Source organism: Oryctolagus cuniculus, chromosome 8 (assembly GCF_964237555.1).
Source record: "Oryctolagus cuniculus chromosome 8, mOryCun1.1, whole genome shotgun sequence".
Taxonomy (NCBI): domain Eukaryota; kingdom Metazoa; phylum Chordata; class Mammalia; order Lagomorpha; family Leporidae; genus Oryctolagus; species Oryctolagus cuniculus.
The window spans coordinates 96,826,462-96,848,895 of NC_091439.1; the positions used below are offsets into that span (position 1 = coordinate 96,826,462).

The following is a 22,434-nucleotide window of genomic DNA, read 5'->3' on the forward strand; positions in this document are numbered from 1 at the left end:
TCTGGTCTTTGGTAAGGATACAAATATTCTACTTGAGTGCATTATATTCAACAGATGATGTTTCTGGAAATGCATATGAGAACTTCAAGCTTTTCACTTCTCAAACCAATAGGTTAAAGTTCCAGTGAGTCTCATTTTTCAGTGTTATGATTAAAGTAGTATTGCTTTTGGATTTCTACAATTGAGTTGTGTGTTTCTTAATGTTAAGTCCACAGTAAAATATTTTTATAACTCAAAGGTCTTAGTACATGATGACATCCAGCTTGCCACACCATGATTCACAGTGGTTGATAAAAAAACAAATAGTCTCACCTGTCAGATAAACAGCCTTAGATTTTAACAGGCTCTAATCCCCCTTTTTTCTTCTTTCCTATCACAACATTTTGATAAACAAGAAGGCAACATTTCATGACAAGGTAAGTAGTGATTGTCACACAAGCCAGCAGGAAGCCAATCACATCCAGGGAGTAGTACTGGAACCAGGTGAGGTCGTGAGCTGCAACTCGAAGGTGTTTGGCTCCTTTGTGGTGCATGACAAACTCAATCCAGAAGACTGCTCGATCCAGGGGCTTCATGGGTTGATCGTGGTGAATTCTTGATAATGTCATGACATGCTCCTTGTAGCTGAACAAAATAGACATCAGCTTATAGAATGAAATGGAAAATATAGATATATTTTTCATGTATATGGGAAAGATGAGTATCACAAAAAAAACATGTTCTAAGTAATCACTATAGAGATCTTATGTTTATAGGCTGGAATTTGTTGGATACATTAAATTTAAGATGGAAAGAACAGATATTTCTAACATCCTAACCTAGAATTTGGAATCAGTTAAGTCCCAGAGGCAAAAAAAAAAAAATGAAACTAACAAAAACAAAACAAGCAAATCAACAACAAAAGTATTTTGATTTGTGGAGCTTGAATTATTCAATAAACAATGCTAAATGAATTTGACATACAAGGTTCAAAATACTTCAAAATTTACATATAGAAGGCACATCCATGGTAAAGTGCAGGTAAATGTCTGTACAATGTAGATAAGGAGTTGGTATCATCCAGGAGTTGGTATTGAGCTTAAATATTAATAATCGTTTGATGAATAAATTCATTGATTGAGATATGAAAGTGAATTGACTTTCTTTGAATCCAGATGCTGACTGATGTTTAGTTGTCCCTTTCACATATTTCCATGATCCTGGTTTTTCATAGGTGTACCCTAAGACTGATATATTTTGGACATACAATAAAGAAAGGCTGCAATGTAGAAGTCACACAATATGTACAAAAAAGTACTACATTGTGTGCTACTTCATGTATATTCAATTTATCTGGTAATAAATTCACTTCAGTCTTCAATATGTTATTCACATTTTAAGTCACTATAAGATAAAACTTGGAAAATATCCAATATTATTGATACCAAGAGTACAGAAGTAATAGCATAATCAAAAGTAAGTTATATAAAGAAATAATTTTGGAAGAAAATGCTTCTACCTTCAAAAATTGTTATTAATCAGGGATATTCCATCTTATCTATTTCAAGTCAATTAAAATTTTATTTTATAGTTTCCAAGAGAGGCAACAACAACCAAAGCCATAAGAATCAAGAATATGCCCTTACAGAAAAGAAGTATCTTCTTTTTCTCAATAAGTTTTAATTGAGTAAATCTGAAAGCCTTAGTTGTTACTACTTGTCAGTGACAAAACTGAAATATTAAAATAAAATTGTGAAAATCATTGAAGATTTGAAATAGAGATTGATAATTCCATGTGGATTCACTGAAAACTGATTTAGAATAATTTTCAAAAACACAACTCTATGAGTAAATATGTGAGGTAATGACATGTTTACTGGCTCACTATAATACTATTTTTACTACACATATGAATGCCACATATCAGGCTTTTTACATCTGAAACATATGCAACAAAATCTATTTTAAAGTAACACTTTATGAGTTCTTATGCTGAAAGAATGTCATAACTGTGCTGCACATCAATTAATACAATTACAGCACTCATGGTTCCCAACTGCAACTCTGTTCCTAATACTTCCTTGGAATCCTCATTTTAATCATTGGCTAATTCAAAATTTGCACACTATCTTTAAGCATCTGAAAATCCTTTTATATATCCACCAAAAAAGTCATTGTGAAACTCCCAATGAATTATTGATGATTATCCTCTAGCATTAAGCAAATCTGTACTCAACCTATCACTTTCCAAATCAATGTTAATCCCTTGACCCTGCACTGAAAACTTATCTAAAAATACTGTATAGTTTTAAAGAAACAATAATACTCACGAAGGGTCATTAATGACTGTCTTCAAGGCATTGAGCAAATCTGCACTTGACATTGTTTTCCAGTCCAATTTAACAGCTGCTCCCTTGGCCTTCATGTAGACAATGTTATCAAGTTGATCTCCAAACAAAGGAATGCCCACCATGGGAATGCCATGGTAGATTGCCTCGAAGACACCATTGGCTCCACCATGAGTTATGAAAGCCTTGGTTTTTGGATGACCTGGGATTGAGTGATTTTCAGTAAAATTATTAATTATAATTCTTACAAATAAAGTGTAATATGTAATATGTGACACTAAAAGGGCAGTGCATTCTAAAAACATTACTAAGGACCATGAAACTTAATTTAAATTGCTTCAGATCAAGAGAAAGAGGCACCTAAGTGCAATGGGGAGGTAAGGGAAGGCCACATGGAAGATATGGTGTGTGATATGAGGCTTGGACCATATGCAAGATTGTCAAATGGGGACAAAAGAGTACTTTCTGGGAAAAAGAACTGAATATTTGCCAAATTAAAAGTGCCTGTTAGAATATGTTATCTCCATGAAATAGTGCATTCACTAAGTGTGATGCATGTGTTGTACAAGGTTATAGGGCATGGCATAAGATGCAGTGCTGGAGTCACAGGAAAGAAAGCCCACACTCCATTTTGAAATTCCTTATCACTTTCATTATAAAGGTTGTTGATTTTTCCCCAAAAAAATTCATGCATAATAGTTGAAGGATATTATTTATTGATAGCATTTGTAAATCCTTGTATTAGAAAAAAATGAAAGATGAAAGATGTAATGATTGAATTATGAGTCAATCACACAATCCAGGAAATTATTATTGTTATTTAATTAATATATTTGAAATAAACAGAGCAAGCACTGCGTGCACATGCACACAAACACACACACACACACACACACACACAGGGAGGGGGAGGACTGAGAGAACTAAAGGGAGAAAGAGATCTTCTAACTACTGATTCATTCATCAAATGCACACAACAGTTAAGACTGGGCCAGGCCAAAGCCAGGAGCTGGGAACTCAATCCAGGACTACTGTGTGGCTGCCAGTGACCCAAGGATTTTAGCCATCAGCTGCCTTCTTCATCTAGGTTGAGTTAGCAGGAAGTAGGAATCAGAAGTATAGTTGGAAATTGAATCCAGGAACTCTAGTACAAGATGCACGTGTTCCAAGCAGCATCTTAACCCTTCTGCCAATTGCCTCTCCCATTGAAAATTATTGAGAAATTCTCTCTGAGAGGTAAATACACCTAAAATAAGGATACTTTGATTCTGGACCTAAAAAGTTTGTAATCATAAAATGCCAACTGTTATAATACATTGTATTTCTTCTAGCAGTCGGAAAGGAAAGCAAAAACATTTGGTTTGATTCCTAAGTTTTTCAATAATAAAGTCATACTACTCTCATCTTGATTGTTACTCATGTTTTCAGTGTTTGTTCTCCAGAGTCTTACCAAGAAGGTCATTCTGGGGGATCCACTTATAGAGCCGAGTGTTGGATCCTAATGTGCCTGGTTTCTTGCCTTCAAATCACCAAATAGCCTGTTAGGGAAAGTAATACCAATTCCATGAGTTGGATTTATAATTATAACATGTCAAAATTCTAAGGAGGTTGAGAGATCACTCTTAAATACCTTGGGTAGGAATGACAAAGAAGAGAGGACAAGAGAAATTAAGTAGTGAAAATTTAAAGACGAAAACTTTTACATCTCCTGTACTCTTGTTATATTCATTCAGGTTTGTAAGGTAATCATGGTGTGTCACATATAGTATCTTAGTCAAGTAAGATGATGAATGATAACTTACAATGATCTACATTATATTTATATGTGTTTGTCCTTGTGTATGTTTACAATGAGACTCATCTTCCAAATTTACTATTAATATTTTACGTTTTTAAAATGGAAACATTTACTATATTCACTCTTCCATAAATTGTTGTATTAGAATTTGACATCTTATAGTTTACAAAAAGCAAATCTGCAATCAGTTATAGGTGAGAAATAAAATAGTTCAGCTTAGGAGCTACAACTAACTTATGGAAAAAATTTCAAGATCCATTTTGTGTGTGTGTGTATTCACTTAATTTTTTTAACATTTTGAAGCATTTTTATAGAAATCTTTTAATTAATAAGTATAAATTTTATAAGTACAACGTTTGGATTCTAGCGGTTCTTCCCCCCATACCCGCCCTCCAACTCCAAACCACCTTCAAAAAGATTTATTTTGAGTTATTTTTACATACAGAAGATTAATTCTATACTAAGTAAAGATTTCAACAGTTAACACCCACACAGATACACAAAGTATAAAGTACTGTTTGAAGACTAGTTTTGTATGTGTATTTGTATGTGTGTAAGCTTTAATCATTCCTTAATATTCAATTTAGGTTACTTACAACGTATTCTTAAAGGTAATTGCTACAAATATTGATTTTGCACTTATTACTTTTCTCTATACAATTTTATACATTTATGAAAGCAAAGAGTATAAATATTTTTGTCACTATCTAATCTGTCAAATTTCTTTCTTCCGTTTTACAAAAGATCAGAGATTATCTGAGCTTGTAGTAATTAATGAAAAAGCAAGTTACTAGAGGAAAGAGATATTTTAACAGGTTATGTAATCATATATCACAGTTTGGTACTTGGATTCAAACATTGTTTATGCAACTAAGTCCATGAAATCCCAAGTATTCAATTCTGGAAATATTTGAAGAAAATTGATACAGGTGCATTAAAAAAAAGTTGGGAACCATAATCAAGAATTTAGATCCTTTATTATCTCTAAGAATGAAAATATATATTGTCCAAAGGACAATATAGCAACTAGCTTTATCAAGCTGTAATAATAAGTCAGATAATAAAGTATCTCTTAAGAGATCATATTATACAGAGAATATATAGATATGCATATATAGGCCATGTTATAAGAATATATGCTTATATGATAGATCATTTTATACAGAATATATATAGAATACTTGCCTTCCACATGTCTTAAAAGTATGGTATGAATTTAAAGTATATTAAATTCTAGTTTTCCTTTATGAAAAATGCCATCATATCTACTGACAGAATTCTATTTCAATTATAAAATAAGGCCCTTTTCGGGCACAATTGGCATGAATTGCTAGGTCTTCATTTCCTACATGGTTCACATTTCCCCTGTTGTCATTGCCTCAGGCAGCTGAGACTGAGACCCAATATTCCCAAGGGAGTTTTACTGAGGTGTCCCATAGGTTTGCCAAAAGGCAGAAATCAGGTACTATTCCTCTCTTGTTTGATACAAGTCTTCTGGCTCTCAATAAGAAATGATGTAATGTGGTGGCGAAAGCAGTAAACGTTGGCTGTGGCTGCAAATATTTCAGAGCCACACATTTGTGTTGTTGAGAAATGGTTTTCCTGTTAGGGTGGAATACTGGTGAAAAGCCTCAATGCTTATAACAAAACCTTAGCTCTCATCTTGTTCAACTGATGGCCAAAACATATATACTTGTTTTTAAATGAATCTACTGTATTTTTCTTCTCTTTGACTCCGCTTGAGAATATAATTTCAACCTATTGAAAAAACATCCCTGTTGGAAAAGGTTATGTCTACAGTGTCTGCACAGGGGCCGGCGCCATGGTACACTAGGGTAATCCTCCGCCTGCAGCGCCAGCATCCCATATGGGCGCCGGTTCTAGTCCAGTTGCTCCTCTTCCAGCCCAGCTCCCTGCTGTGGCCTGGGATAGTAGTGGAGGATGGCCCAAGTGCTTGGGCCCCTGAACCCACATGGGAGACCAGAGAGAAACTCCTGGCTTCTGGCTTCAGATCAGCATAGCTCCAGACGTTGCGGCCATTTGGAGAGTGAACCAACGGAAGGAAGACCTTTCTCTCAGTCTCTCTCTCTCTCTCACTATCTGTAAACTCTACCTGACAAATAAAAATAAATAAATAAATAGTCTGCACATTTTAGGTAATTAATTGTATGAGCAACAACAAGAAGAGTAACAATGCCAATAGTCAGCATTAGTTCTGGTTTACTGCTGGAGTGCCAGAGACATTTTATATTGTGTTTTATTTTTATATCTTAACTCACAGATAAAAAGTGCATATTTATATAGTACCACGTGAAATTTCAATGCTTCATCAAGGTGGCATGTACCAATGCCATCTCACTAGTCCCAGTGATCAATTTCTGTTCACAATTGATCGTAATGATAGGACTAAGAACCAAAGGGATCACAGAAACAAGACTAGTGTCTGCAAATACTAGCTGATAGAATCAAAAAGCGAGAGAACGATCCAACATGGGAAGTGAGATACACAGCAGACCCATAGAATGGCAGACGTCCTAAACAGCACTCTGGCCTCAGAATCAGCCCTTAAGGCATGCGGATCCGGCTGAAAAGCCCATGAGAGTATTTCAGGCATGGAAAGCCAAGACACTCTGGGGGAAAAAAAAAAAAAAAAAAAAAAACCACCACCACCTAAATGAAAGATCTCCACGAGTGAGATCCCAGTGGAAAGAATGGGTCATCAAAGAAGGAGGTACCTTTCTCTGAAGGGAAGAGGGAACTTCCACTTTGACCATGGCCTTGTCTAAATATGATCAGAGTCAGTGAACTCAGGGGGCTTCCATAGCCTTGGCAGCTCATGACAAGAGCCTAGGGTGATTACTGAGGCCATAAACAAGAGTGTCAATTTGTTAAGTCAACAACAGGAGTCACTGTGCACTTACTCCTCATGTAGGATCTCTGTCCTTAATGTGCTGTACATTGAGATTTAATGCTATAACTAGTACTCAAACAGTATTTTTCACTTTATGTTTCTGTGTGGGAGCAAACTGCTGAAATCTTTACTTAATGTATGCTAAACTGATCTTCTGTATATAAAGAGAATCAAAAATGAATCTTGATGTGAATGGAAGGGGAGAGGGAGTGGGAAAGGGGAGGGTTGCGGGTGGGAGGGACGTTATGGGGGGGAAGCCATTGTAATCCATAAGCTGTACTTTGGAAATTTATATTCATTAAATAAAAGTTTAGAAAAAAACAAATAAGGGTAAACAAATATTTTCAAACATCATAACAGTAACACCAACTATATATTGTGTTGGGAAAATAGTTAACACATTTAAAATACCTCATATCCCACTGAAGTGAAACCCACATGTCAAAGAGACATTTTCCTTCCCTGTTTATTACAGCACTATTGACAAGAGCCAACAAGTAAAAATTCAATTTTAAATCTATCCACTGGTGAATGGATATCTGGAGTACCATTAAACAAAAAATAGGATGAATCTTGTTTGTAACAACAGTGGTGGAACTTGAGTTTATTATGTTAAGCAAAACAATCCAGGCATAGAAAGACAACTACTGCATCATCTCTTTCATACGTGGAATCTAGCAAATTTGATTTCTTAGTGTCGCTCCCCCTCTTCGTGGAGGAACGACACAGGACCCTGCGCTGTTCTTTTGTCTGCTCGGCCCTCCCCGGGTTTGCTGCTGGTTCTTCCCGGGTTGGCTACTGTCCCTTCCACCTCCGTGGAAGGGCGGTTCCCCCTGCCACATTCCCCACTTCCGCGGGGGAGCGGCACACCGCCGGCCGGCTCTCTCGGGGGCTGCACAGGTGTTCCCCTTAGATGTTCCCTGGTGCATGCCGTCTCTCTCCTCCTTTATAGTCCTCTTCCACCAATCCCAACTCTGCTACCCACACGCCGAGTACGCTGCTCTCCTCCAATCAGGAGCAGGTCCCACAGTTTATTGGTTGAACTGGAGGCAGCTGTGTAGAAGCTGTTTCCCTTCTCAGCGCCATATTGTGGGAGAGCAGATGCATAGAATAAGTCCTAATTCCAGTAACTTAGTCTAGTCCGGGTTGCTCCCCACACTTAGGAGTTGGAAGTAGATTAGCAGTTATCAGAAGCCAAGGAGATTAGGGGGATTGGAATGATGGGAAAATGTTGATAAGCAATTATTTAGTTATAGTTAGATAATTGTAGTAAGTTCTGACAAAAATTAATCTGGAAGAAAAAGGGATTTGTAATGTTTTCACCACAAGGAAATTGTATATGTTTGAAAATATTTGTTTACCCTTATTTGAACATTACATAATGTACATAAGTATTGAAATTTCACGTGGTACTATGTAAATATGCACTTTTTATCTGTGAGTTAAGATATAAAAATAAAACACAATGTAAAATGTCTCTGGCACTCCAGCAGTAAACCAGAACTAATGCTGACTATTGACATTGTTACTGTTCTTGTTGTTGCTCATACAATTAATTACCTAAAATGTGCATGTGTATTATCAAAGATTCTACCCAAAAAAATGCCCTGAACCAGGCTAAGAAACATTATCATGTTCTGTGTCACAGAGACTGCAGACGCAAGTCACCTCTCACTTGCTGCTGCTATGGACACTGCTCTAAAATCTCTTACATAACACAACTGCCTTACACAAGCAGGTCAGGGAATCTGAGAGAGGTGGAGTATTTAATCATGAAAGAGACTCCAGGGGCCCACATTGCGGCACAGCTGGTTAAACCACTGGCCTCATCAGTGGTGTCCCATACCAGAGTAATAATTCAATAATGTGACTGGGAAGGCATGGGAAGATGGCCGGGGGCCTTCCCATTCAAAGAGGAAACCCAGAGGGGGTCACATCTCATGGCTTCAGCTTGGACTAGTCCCTACAGTTGAGACCATTTAGGGAGGAAACCAGTGAATGGAAAATGTCTTTCTCTCTCTTTCTCTCCCTCTCTCTCTCTGTCAATCTTCCTTTCAAATAAATAAAATAGGTCCTTAATAATGTTGGAGAGGGGCCGGCACCATGGCGCACTAGGTTAATCCTCCGCCTGCAGCACTGGCATCCCATATGGGCGCCGGGTCTAGTCCCAGTCCAGCTCTCTGCTGTGGCCCGGGAGGGCAGTAGAGGATGGCCCAAGTGCTTGGGTCCCTGCACCTGCATGGGAGACCAGGAGGAAGCACCTGACTCCTGGCTTCGAATCAGTGCAGCGCCAGAAATAGCGGCCATTAGGGGGGTGATCCAACAGGAGGAAGACCTTTCTCTCTGTCTCTCCCTCTCACTGTCTAAATCTGCCTGTCCAAAAAAAAAAAAAAAAAGTCCTTTCTTGTGAGTTTCTCATTGGAAGGAATAACCCCCCCCCATTTCCAATATCTCTGCCTTTGAATCAAATGCTCTAAATGAAGAATGCAGAGTCATTTCCATGGAAAATACAAAGCAAATCAACCATAGCACACAGGAACTTATTTACCTTGGGCAGAGGTTTCGCAGGTTTGCAGTGGAGCCCTCCGACAAAATCAAAGCAGCCTAATGTTTATTGCAGCTCAATTCACAATAGCTAAGACCTGGAACCAACCTAAATGCCCATCAACAGTAGACTGGATAAAGAAATTATGGGATATGTACTCTTTAGAATACTATACCGCAGTAAGAAACAACGAAATCCAGTCATTTGCAACAAAATGGAGGAATCTGGAACACATCATGCTGAGTGAAATAAGCCAGTCCCAAAGGGACAAATACCATATGTTCTCCCTGATCGGTGACAACTGACTGAACACCAAAAAGGAAACCTCCTGAAGTGAAATGGACACTATGGGAAACAGTGACTTGATCAGCATAGCCCTGACTGTTAATGAACAACTTAATACATCATCCCTCTTAGTAGTTTTTTTGTCTGTTCTACTTAATATGACTGGTTTAATTCTGTAATTAATACACAGTTATTCTTAAGTGTTGAAATTTAACTGAAATGTGATCCCTGTTAAACGTAAGAGTGGGAATAAGAGAGGGAAGAGATGTACAATTTGGGACATGCTCAAGCTGACTTGCCCCAAATGGTAGAGTTAGAAACATACCAGGGGATTCCAATTCAATCCCATCAAGGTGGCATGTACCAATGCCATCTCACTATTCCAAGTGATCAATTTCAGTTCACAATTGTTCATAATGAAAGGACTAAGAGTCAAAGGGAGCACATAAACAAGTCTAGTACCTGCTAACACTAACCGATAGAATAAATAAAGGGGAGAGTGATCCAACATGGGAAGTGAGATACTCAGCAGACTCATAGAATGGCAGATGTCCTAAATAGCACTCTGGCCTCAGAATCAGCCCTAAAGGCATTCGGATCTGGTTGAAAAGCCCATGAGAGTATTTCAGGCATGGAAAGCCAAGACACTCTGGCAAAAGATCTCTGTGAGTGAGATCCCAGTGGAAAGAACAGTTCTTCAAAGAAGGAGGTACCTTTCTCTGAAGGGAGGAGAGAACCTCCACTTTGAATATGACCTTGTCTAAACAAGATAAGAATCGGAGAACTCAGAGGGCTTCCATAGCCTTGGAAACTCATGACTGGAGCATAGGGAGACTACTGATGCCATAGACAGGAGTGTCAATTGGTAAAGTCAACAACAGGAGTCACTGTGCACTTACTCCTCATGTAGGATCTCTGTCCTTAATGTGCTGTGCATTGAGATTTAATGCTATAACGAGTACTCAAACAATATATTTCACTTTGTGTTTCTATGGGGGTGCAAACTGTTGAAATCTTTACTTAATGTATACTAAACTGATCCTATGTAAAAAAAAAAAAAAGAAGAAATTATCAATTCCCAACTTGACTCTCACTGGGATTAAACATGACAATAGGTCTGATCTGATTTCATCATCATTTAAAAAAAATCATCTATTATTTTTCACTTTATGTTTCTGTGTGGGAGCAAACTGTTGAAATCCTTACTTAATGTATACTAAGCTGATCTTCTGTATATTAAGATAATCGAAACTGAATCTTGATGTGAATGGAAGGGGAGAGGGAGTGGGAAAGGGGAGGGTTGTGGGTGGGAGGGACGGTATGTGGGGGAAGCCATTGTAATCCATAAATCGTACTTTGGAAATTTATATTCATTAAATAAAAGTTAAAAAAAATCAAAGCTTGGTAAGAGTGGGCGAGGAAACTCCAAGTCCCAGTAGCTTCGAATGAGCCACATGTCAGCTTTCCCCACTAGCTCTAAGAGTGTAACGGGTCTTCCTGAATTAAGAGAAAAACAAAGAAGAGGGAGAGTAATGAAAGAAATGTGATGTAAAGTATATCATGTATTGTCTGAAAGATTTTGGAATGATGCAGTGAATGATTTTTAAAGTGTACAGCAAGAAAACAAATATGTTTGTTTAGGCATTATATATTTTACATATAAAATATATCTGTTGTTCACATATTTTATATACATATATGTATGTGTGTATAAATGTATATATATATAAAAGACAATATCAGAGGAAAATTAATCTTGAGTGTCATCTAGTATGTTCATAATCATAAATAATCATTAAAATAGGCCACTAGTGGATCAAACATGAAAATGTAGAGTAAAATAAGCATGGAAAAGCTTGGTGAAATTCTCAGTATTTCTATTTGTAGTTGTGTGATCCCCTGGAACATCCTAATCCAGTGATGGTCCAATGGCCTGAACCGACCCTGTGAAGTAAATCCTTGCATTACATTTGTCAGAGTGGTAGATCTTTTTATATTTTCATTTCACTTTTTACCTATAAAAGACAAATTCTTCTGAGCACATTCATAAAAGCCCACCTTCAAAGTCACAAAAGTTAGGATTAATTGAAAAATGTTTACCTAGTACTTCACTGTAAAATTGATCCCACCGCTTCTCATTAAATCTTGGAAACCAAAAGTCAAAATAAAGCACACATATCATATTTTTTACTCTCTCCATGAATGTCATTTGACTGCTTAAACCAGACATAATAACAGGTACATAGGAAGGAGGCAATAAGAGTCCTCCACCATGCTTTTGCAATATGTAGCCAGGAAAGCCACGAAGACTGTACACAAGGGGTATTTTAAGTAGCTCAGGTAGCAGCTCACCACCAGGACTAACAGGATCTGCAAGAATAACATCAAACCTTGATTCCTGCAGTTTTGCCATGAGTTTCTTGTTCAAAACTACATCTTTGCAGATATTTTCATTAATATCAGATAATTTTAAGATGAAGTTTTCCATTACTGTAAAATGCTCCCAATATCTACCTAATGACACCTTATATAACAACTGATTGATCCAATACATGGCAAAAGTTTCCATTTCATCTTTAGTGGGAGATGTAGGAAAAGTTTCAAATTTAATTCCAGACTCGTTGTTGGGATTAATTACAACAGAAGCAGAAGATCTCAGAACAGTGACTTCATGGCCTCACTGGACAAGTGCATCCAGGATTGTCTTCATATTCATCCAGTGGCTGTACTCCATAGGCCACACCAGCACCTTTCCACAACTCCCAGAGCCGAAGTAACAATTCAGCTGTAGCAGCAGCAGCAGAACTGAAATGCATTTCACAGACATCCTGGTGAAGTGCAGTGCTTCCTCTCCAATTGCTGTTCCTTTTTTAGCTAGTCAAGCTTGTATCCATGAAGAAATTCATCACGTAGTTAAAATATAACTGCACTAGTCAAAGTAAACACATCACATGAGCAATCAGATCTGTGCACTGGGATGACACATGGAAAAATCAAGATAGATGATCTCCTGTTTATATCAGTGTATTTCAAGTTTCTCGCACATTTTTTCTTAAAGATTTTATTTATTTGTTTGACAGGCAGATTTAGACAGTGAGAGGGAGAGACAGAGAGAAAGGTCTTCCTTCCGTTGGTTCACCCCTCTAATGGCCGCTATGGCCGGCGCTGCGCCGATCCGAAGCCAGGAGCCAGGTGCTTCCTCCTGGTCTCCCATGCAGGTGCAGGGACCCAAGCACTTGGGCCATCCTCTACTGCCCTCCCGGGCCACAGCAGAGAGCTGGACTGGGACTAGACCCGGCGCCCATATGGGATGCCAGTGCTGCAGGCGGAGGATTAACCTAGTGCGCCATGGTGCCGGCCCCTCTCCAACATTATTAAGGACCTATTTTATTTATTTGAAAGGAAGATTGACAGAGAGAGAGAGGGGGAGAGAAAGAGAGAGAAAGACATTTTCCATTCACTGGTTTACTCCCTAAATGGTCTCAACTGTAGGGACTAGTCCAAGCTGAAGCCATGAGATTGTGACCCCCTCTGGGTTTCCTCTTTGAATGGCAAGGCCCCCGGCCATCTTCCCATGCCTTCCCAGTCACATTATTGGGAGCTGGATCAGTAATTGGTCATATGGGACTTGAATTATTACTCTGGTATGGGACACCACTGATGAGGCCAGTGGTTTAACCAGCTGTGCCGCAATGTGGGCCCCTGGAGTCTCTTTCATGATTAAATACTCCACCTCTCTCAGATTCCCTGACCTGCTTGTGTGAGGCTGTTGGGTTATGAAAGAGATTTTAGAGCAGTGTCCATAGCAGCAGCAAGTGAGAGGTGACTTGCATCTTCAGTCTCTGTGACACAGAACCAGATAATGTTTCTTAGCCTGGTTCAGGGCATTTTTTTGGTAGAATCTGATAATACACATGCATCCATTTTGCTAAAGTAATGTGTATAATTCAGTGTTTCATGGTATTCTCATATAAATGTGTAACCACAATCACTAATCAATTTTTGGGCTTTTCATAACTCCAAAAGAGAGACCCAATACCCTTTATCCTTTGTGCTTCCCCTTCCAATGTCTGATTCCTACAGTCGTAGCAAGCACTCATCTACTTCCTGTTTCTAGATATTTGCTGTTGCCGGAATTTCGTGTTAATGAAATAGTACAGCATTTGAGGTAGAAACATTGACGCATGTCTCTGTGAGTGACCTCCCTGCCTGAGGAGTAAGTCTGCAACCTCTTTTCTTAGGTTGCTTCTGCCGTCATGGAACCCCCAGTGTTTGAGTGAGCTGGGAAGTGAGTATCTTGGAATTGGAATTCTCAGAGTGCAGTGATTGAGTAGAACTGAAAAAAAAAAGAATATAACTGGATGGGCAAGCCTTGTGATGTAGTAGGTTAAGCCTCTGCCGTCAATGGCACCAATTTGTGTCCCAGCTGCTCTAGTTCCAATCCATCTCCCTGGGAAAGAAGCAGAAGATGGCTCAGCATCTCAGCTGCTAACTGCATCCATGTGGGAGAACTGGAAGAAGCTCCTGGCTCTTGGCTTTGACTTGGCCCACCCCTGGCTGTTAAAGCCATCTAGGGAGTAAACCAGCAGATGGAAGACCTCTCTCTCTCCCTCTCTCTCTCTCTCTCTCTTTCTCTCTCACTCTGTAACTCTAATTCTCATAATAAATTTTAAAAAGAAAATTTTACAAAGAAAAAATAGAACTGGAGACCCTGGAGACCCTTCTTGGCCACAGTTACCTGGAATTAAGGAATTAAACACATAGCAGACCTGTGTTTGCAAGAAAGACAGGAGTGTTGTTGCCCTCAATCTGGCTACTGGGAAGTGCAACTTACACTACAATGTTCAACTGCCAGCTGGAGGGCCTGATGATTTGTCTGTATCTACCTGCAGGAGATGAAGTTGCTTTAACACTGGTCAGGGTTTAAATGCCACAAGTCCTCACTCTTTTTACCAAATCTAAATCATTCTCTCTCTCTCTCTCTTTCCCTCTCTCTCTCCGTCTCTCTCTCTCTCCCCCTTTCTCTCCCCCACCACTCTGTTATTTAAATAATTTTCACTAGTTATTCCTTTTTCATCTGGGATCTGTTCTGTGGAGATTTTCACACTGCTACATGAGAAGTGGTGATCTCAAGGTTTTCTTACCAAATTTCCATGTTCATAAAATTTGCATAAAATTAGGTCTTTCTTTACAAGTATTGGAATTTTTAATGTTTTGCAATAATTTCATTGACAGATATTTAAGATATTATTATTATTAAGAATAATAATATTATTAATGCTTAAGATATTAAATAGATGGCTTAAAAACAGGTATCAAATGGATCTATGCTGGATTCCTGACCAGTCGAAGTATTCTGAAGGGCACTAAAATTATTGAGACCGTAATATAGTATCTTAAACCTGCTCTTTTAAATTAGCATGGCTATTATACCAACTGTTATTTTCAGTAACTAGAGAGAGTTTTAGATTATCTTTGTTGATTAATTTTATACATTACAGAACACTGATGGTTTTTAGGGTAAAATATGTGTGATTGCCTTTGGACAAGGTTACTAACATGTCTGTGTTTCCTGCCTCATAATTTTGAAAGTGATATGTAAAGCACACATTATATGGATAGGAATAGCTAGAGATTTCTAGTTTCTACTTCTTGCTTGAACTTATGCTTGGTTATGCAAGTTAAAATTTGTAGTTAATATAAATGTCTGACACTATACAAGGTACGATCATTACAGAAAAATAGAAATTTCTATGTACAAAGTAATGGAATATTTTCTGCTTCTTCATCAAGGGAATTTGCTGCCATTTATGAAGACTTAAATTCAATATGGCATATATATTCTTTTGTTTTATGTGATACTGATAATAATCTGATATGAAATCTTTAAACATATTATTGAACAAGTTATGTTTTATATGAATAAATATATAGAGATATATTGAGATGAACAGAAAATGATGTCTATATGACAATGTAAAATGTAGTACATAGAAAAGATGGTTCTTTATGTATATAGGTACTCCCACCTTAGTCATTTCTTTCAGTTTTTCTTACATTTAATTCAATTACTATATTTTTCAAAGAATATGAGGTTCTTACACATGTTTGCAGTGTGGAAAGATGAAATCTAGCTTATTAAACAGCATATATGTCACTTCACATACCTTTTTTGTGGTGAGATTTAGTAAGTTTGAAACATGTATATTAGTAACTAAGTCAACATGGTGAGCAATAGATCTCTAAACTCATTTCCTCTGTGCAGCTGAAACTTTGTACTCTTTGGCCTTCAAGTTTTTGTTCTACTCTTTGCTTCTACTGGTTTGGCTGTTTTAGATGACCCATCTGGGTGAGTTCCTGGGGTATTTGCCTTTCTGTTCCTGGGTCATTTGATTAGATTATCCCCAGCTTCATCCATGTTGTCAAAAAATGGCAGAATCCCATCCTGTTTTTAAGGTTAAATAATATTCTACAATGTATTATACTCTATCCTGACTGTTAAAATCTGCATGTTCTCTTTATAACTGATTAACCCAATTCCAAAGCTTACCTCTTCTGACTTGGAATTTTAGATTAATTTTTAACAGATTTAACTTGGCATTTATTTGCCAAGTATTTTGAGTCACTTTCACCATAACTTGGTATTCTAGGTTTTCTGAAAATAATAAACTCACACTTTGCAACTCTTCCACCCCAAAGGAGAGTCAGTAGAAAGACAAATCATGGGTAGGATCCCTCATGAGAAAGGGTACCATTTTCTAATGTTTCTCAATTAATGGCAGCTGGTAGACTTTCCTTGCCCAAATAATAAAACTGTTTATCTTTTATGTGAATTCATTCAATATCTCTTTCTGTGAATGTAACTGTTTTTAAAAGTATTATAACAAGTCCTTTGGTTACTGTACATATCTCAGCATTTTCTACCAGTGGTATTCTGGGGCTAATTGTCCATGAATACTTCAGCTAGAGAACCCACAGGCTTGAGTATTTGCCATAAAATCTTGACCTGCACTGGATAAAGAAATTATGGGACAGGTACTCTATCGAATACTATACAGCAGTCAAAAACAACGAAACCCGGTCATTTGCAACAAGATGGAGGAATTTGGAAAACATCATGCTGAGTGAATTGACCCAGTCCCAAAGGGACAAATATCATATGTTCTCCCTGATCGGTGACAACTAACTGAGCACCAAAGGGTAAACTTGTTGAAATGAAATGGACACTATGAGAAACAGTGACTTGATCAGCTCTTGTCCTGACGGTCGATGTACAATGTAATACTTTATCCATTTTAGTATTTTTTTTCTTCTAGTACCATTGGTTGAACTCTGTAATTAACACAATTATTCTTAGGTGTTTAAATTTAACTGAAAAGTGATCCCTGTTAGGAATTTGGAAAACATTATGCTGAGTGAAATAAGCCAATCCCAAAGGGACAAATACCACTTGTTCCCCTTGATAGGTGACAACTAACTGAGCACCAAAAAGGAAACCTGTTAAAGTGAAATGAACACTACGAGAAACGGTGACTGGATCAGCCCTCACCCTGACTGTTGATGAGCAGCTTAATCTGTTATCCCTCTTAGTATTTTTTTTGTTTGTTCTACTTAATACTTTTGGTTGAATACTGTAATCAATACACAATTCTTCTTAAGTGCTGAAACTTAACTAAAAAGTGATCGCTGTTAAATGTAAGAGTGGGAATAAGAGAGGGAAGAGATGTGCAATTCGGGACTTGCTCAAGGTGACTTGCCCCAAATGGTAGAGTTAGAAACATACCAGGGGATTCCAATTCAATCCCATCAAGGTGGCATGTACCAATGCCATCTCACTAGTCCCAGTGATCAATTTCTGTTCACAATTGATCATAATGATAGGACTAAGAACCAAAGGGATCACAGAAACAAGACTAGTGTCTGCAAATACTAGCTGATAGAATCAAAAAGGGAGAGAATGATCCAACATGGGAAGTGAGATACACAGCAGACCCATAGAATGGCAGATGTCCTAAACAACACTCTGGCCTCAGAATCAGCCCTTAAGGCATGCGGATCCGGCTGAAAAGCCCATGAGAGTATTTCAGGCATGGAAAGCCGAGACACTCTGGTGGAAAAAAAAAACCTAAATGAAAGATCTCCTCGAGTGAGATCCCAGTGGAAAGAATGGGTCATCAAAGAAGGAGGTACCTTTCTCTGAAGGGAGAAGAGAACTTCCACTTTGACCATGGCCTTGTCTAAATATGATCAGAGTCAGTGAACTCAGGGGGCTTCCATAGCCTTGGCAGCTCATGACAAGAGCCTAGGGTGATTACTGATGCCATAAACAAGAGTGTCAATTTGTTAAGTCAACAACAGGAGTCACTGTGCACTTACTCCTCATGTAGGATCTTTGTCCTTAGTGTGCTGTACATTGAGATTTAATGCTATAACTAGTACTCAAACAGTATTTTTCACTTTATGTTTCTGTGTGGGAGCAAACTGTTGAAATCTTTACTTGGTGTATGCTAAACTGATCTTCTGTATATAAAGAGAAACGAAAATGAATCTTGATGTGAATGGAAGGGGAGAGGGAGTGGGAAAGGGGAGGGTTGCGGGTGGGAGGGACGTTATGGGGGGGAAGCCATTGTAATCCATAAGCTGTACTTTGGGAATTTATATTCATTAAATAAAAGTTTGAAAGAAAAAAAAAAGAAAAAATTGGATACCTTTATGCAGAAGCATATAAAAACTCTTTAAACTCTTCACAAAAATCATCTCACAATGGATCATAGACCTAAACCCAAGTCCTGAAACAAAAAAAAAATTTTGTTAGCCTGGAAGAACTCACCAGGCAGTTTTCCTTTTTATAGCAGCTTTCCAAGAGAAGCAAGGGAAGGTAAAACATGTCTACCATAAAGTGAAATAGATTCGATATGGCAAAGCAATAATTTCCCTTATGTTTTTGCATTTTGAGAGATATCTGAGGGCTTCAACTGATTCAGAAAGGTAATCAGATTTCAGATTTGTCTAATTGTGCACCTCTGAAGACTCAAGAGTTATGTTTATATATATATGTGTATATATAATATATATATATACACACACACAGAGCTAGAAATTCCCTGTAACTTAATTCCAGTAGGAATGGTAAGTAGCATCTTATAAGGTCTCTTCCATTTAGTCTGTAATTGGTCAGAAGGGATCCTTCCTTCCAAGTGTTTAACAAAATTAAATATTCTGAAGACATCGGCTGTTCTTGGCTTTTCGATTCTGGCAGGTGAGAGAATTTTGTTACAATATCCCTTCAATAGATTGATAACAGTTTTATCTAATACTGGGTATCTGAATCAATAAGTTTGTCAGAGAAAGTATACTACATATAACATTTCAAAAGAGGGTCTGGCACTGTAGCGTGGAAGGCAAAGCCATCTCCTGAAACACCAACATCCCAAATGGGCAATGTTTCGAATCCCAGCAGCTCGCTGCTGATGTGCTTGGGAAGGTAGCAGAAGATGTCCTAAGTACTTGGGCCCCTGCACCCATGTGGGAGACCTGCACGAAGCTCCTGTCTCCTGGCTTTGACCTGCCTCAGCCCCAATCATTGTAGTAATCTGGGGAGTGAACCAGCAGAAGGAAGATCCCTCTCTTTGTCTCTCTCTGCATCTCCTTCAAATAAATGAATAAATCCTTAAAAATTAATAAATGGTACAGGCAAAATTGGATATCCAATAAAACTAGACCTGCATCCATCATCATTTACAAAAAAAAAAATCAGCTCAAAATGGATTAGAGACCTGAAACTGTGAGACTATTAGACTATTAAGCAAAACACTTTAAGATGTTGGAATGTGCAAGAATTTTCTAGATAACATCCCAAAAGCACAGTAAATAAAAGCAAAACTAGACAAATGGAATTTCATCAAACTAAAGAGCTTTTGCACACAACAGAGTAATGAAACAACCTAAAGAATCAGAGACATATTTGCAAGGTATCATCTTCCAAAGGGTTAATATCCATAATTTATAAAGAGGTCAAATGATTCCATAGGAGTAAAATCCAATTTTCAATAATTGAGCAATCTAAACAGATATTTCTCAAAGGAAGACTCACAAGTGTCCAACAGGCAAATGGAAAAATACTCAACATACCTAATGATCAGGTAAATGTGAATCAAAACTAAAATGTTATATCACCTCACTCCTGTAAGATTGACTTATTATAAATGATAATAAGTGCTGTAAAGCATTCAGACAAAAGGGAATGTAAATGAGTACAGCCTTTGTGGAAAATGGTATGGAGGTTCTTGAAAGAACTATAAGCAGAATTACAATATGACCCAGCAGTCCTAATCCTGGGCATACATCCAAAGGAAATGAAGTACATCTGTCAAAGAGACAGTGGCATCCCCATATTTATTATACCACTTAAGTGCACATCAGCTGATGAATGGATAAAGAAAATGTGGTATATATACCCATTGGCATGTTACTTAGACCAAAAAAGGATAAAATCTTGTGTTTTGTAACAAAGCAGCACAGGGTCTGGGGCAGCTAAAGCCCTCAGTCCCTTCAGGCAAAGGCAGTTCCAGGATCAGCTACAGCCACCAAGGTGCAATTCAGCTTAGAGCTGTCTGAGTCACTAAGGACATTGCAGCCTGAGGGCAACATCCTCTTCAAGAGCTTCTAGGAGGAAATTGGGCAGAACCTGAGAGAGGGCCAAGTTCAAGAGCAGGCAGAAAGTGAAGCTCCTGGAGAAGCGAACGTCCCGAGACCATTATAGAGACACTGGTGCTAGAGCCACTCTCTCCCCATGTAGCAGCTTGATGGTGCCAACCATCAAACTGGTCATGAACTCGCATAGATAGACTTGTTAAAAGTTTTTGTTAAATAATATTTTAAAGTAATTTCAAAGAAAATAAATAAATAAAAGCTTCATCTTCATAATTAAAGTATAGCATTCCTGAACTTCTTTACTTATAAATTTGCCTCAGAAGAAAAAAAATAATAAAGTAGATAATAAGAAAAATATGAAAATGCAGGTCTATAATCATAATAGAAAGTTTAAAGCATCATTCACAATAACATGGATAGATATGAAAAAATATTTAATAACTACATAAAAGATTTGAAGAAACCAGTTACAAATATAACCCAGATAAGATATACACATGCACACACGTCAAAACTGGGAATACACACTTTACAAGAGTATATGGAATAAATATTGGAGTTAACCACTTGATGAGCCATAAGAAGATTAAGTAAATTTGAAAATATTGAAAAAATAACAGGTTACACAAATATTGTCCAGCCATATTGGAATTTAGGTTTTAAAAAGGAAAAAAAAAAACTAAAATTCTCTAAACTTTGGAAATCAAGGAATATAATTCAGGAAATAAAAATCATAATCAAACATATGCATTCACCATATCATTTCCAGGAAAGTAAAGCTGCTTTAACATTGGAGAAAAGTGGTAAAAATACACTTTGCCAACAGTGTAAAGGACAAAATACTGCATTACCATCTCAATAAATAAACAAAATCATGTAACAAAATCCAATACAGCTCATGGTGGAAAAAATACTCAGATAAGAATAGATAGAAATTTCTCAAACAGATAAAGTGCAGCCACAAAGTTAAAGCTCATTCCATAATGGAGAAAAGGTAAATGTCTTCTTTGTAAGATATGGAATAAGATGAAGATGTCTGTTTTCATCACTTTTATTTAGCATTGTTTTAGAGGTTCTTACAAAGGCAATTAAGCAAAACATGAAATTTTCTGAAACATGCATATTTAAATCATGCAACTATATTCTCTGTTCAGGCCAGACAACATAACCATATATTGAGAATATGTTAGGAATCCACTATAACATTATTAGTTTAAAGAACACAAAAAATCAAATATACAGAATACAATTTAGTTACATTTCTTTTTTAAAAAAATGATTATTGATTGATTGATTTTGAAAAGTTACAAAAAGAGAGGCAGAGACCAATGGAGATCTTCTAAACACTGTTTCATTCCCTAGGTGGCTGCAAGGTTAGGGCTGGTTCAGGCTCAAGTCATTAGCCAGGAACTTCATCCAGATCACCCACATGGGTGCAGGAGGCCAAGCAGTTGGGCCATCTTCCACTGTTTTTCTCAGGCTATTAACAAGGAACTGGATCAAAATTGGAACAGCCAGGACACAAACTACTTCCCATATGAGATTCCAGTATTGCAGGTGGCAGCTTCACCCCCTGGACCACAATGCCAATCTCAATACATTTCTACATATTATAATGAGCAATTAAATACACACACATACACACACACAACATTTCTATTGAAAATACAATCAAAAAAGATAAAAAATGTAGAATGAATTAGGAAAAGAAGTGGAAAACTTCTCTTTTTTTATTTTTTTTCAGGGTTTTTTTTTTATTTAGTAAATATAAATTTCCAAAGTACAGTTTATGGATTACAATGGATTGCCTCTCCCATAACTTCCCTCCCACTCGCACCCCTCCCATCTCCCGCTCCCTCTCCCATTCCATTCACATTAAGATTCATTTTCAATTATCTTTATATACAGAAGATCA

General features: G+C 37.5%; 1 pseudogene; it reads right to left on the bottom strand.

Annotated features, from left to right (window-relative positions):
* Positions 1-329: 329 nt before the first annotated feature.
* LOC100343489 (UDP-glucuronosyltransferase 2B13-like) lies at positions 330-21,163 on the bottom strand (annotated as a pseudogene).
* Positions 21,164-22,434: the final 1,271 nt, after the last annotated feature.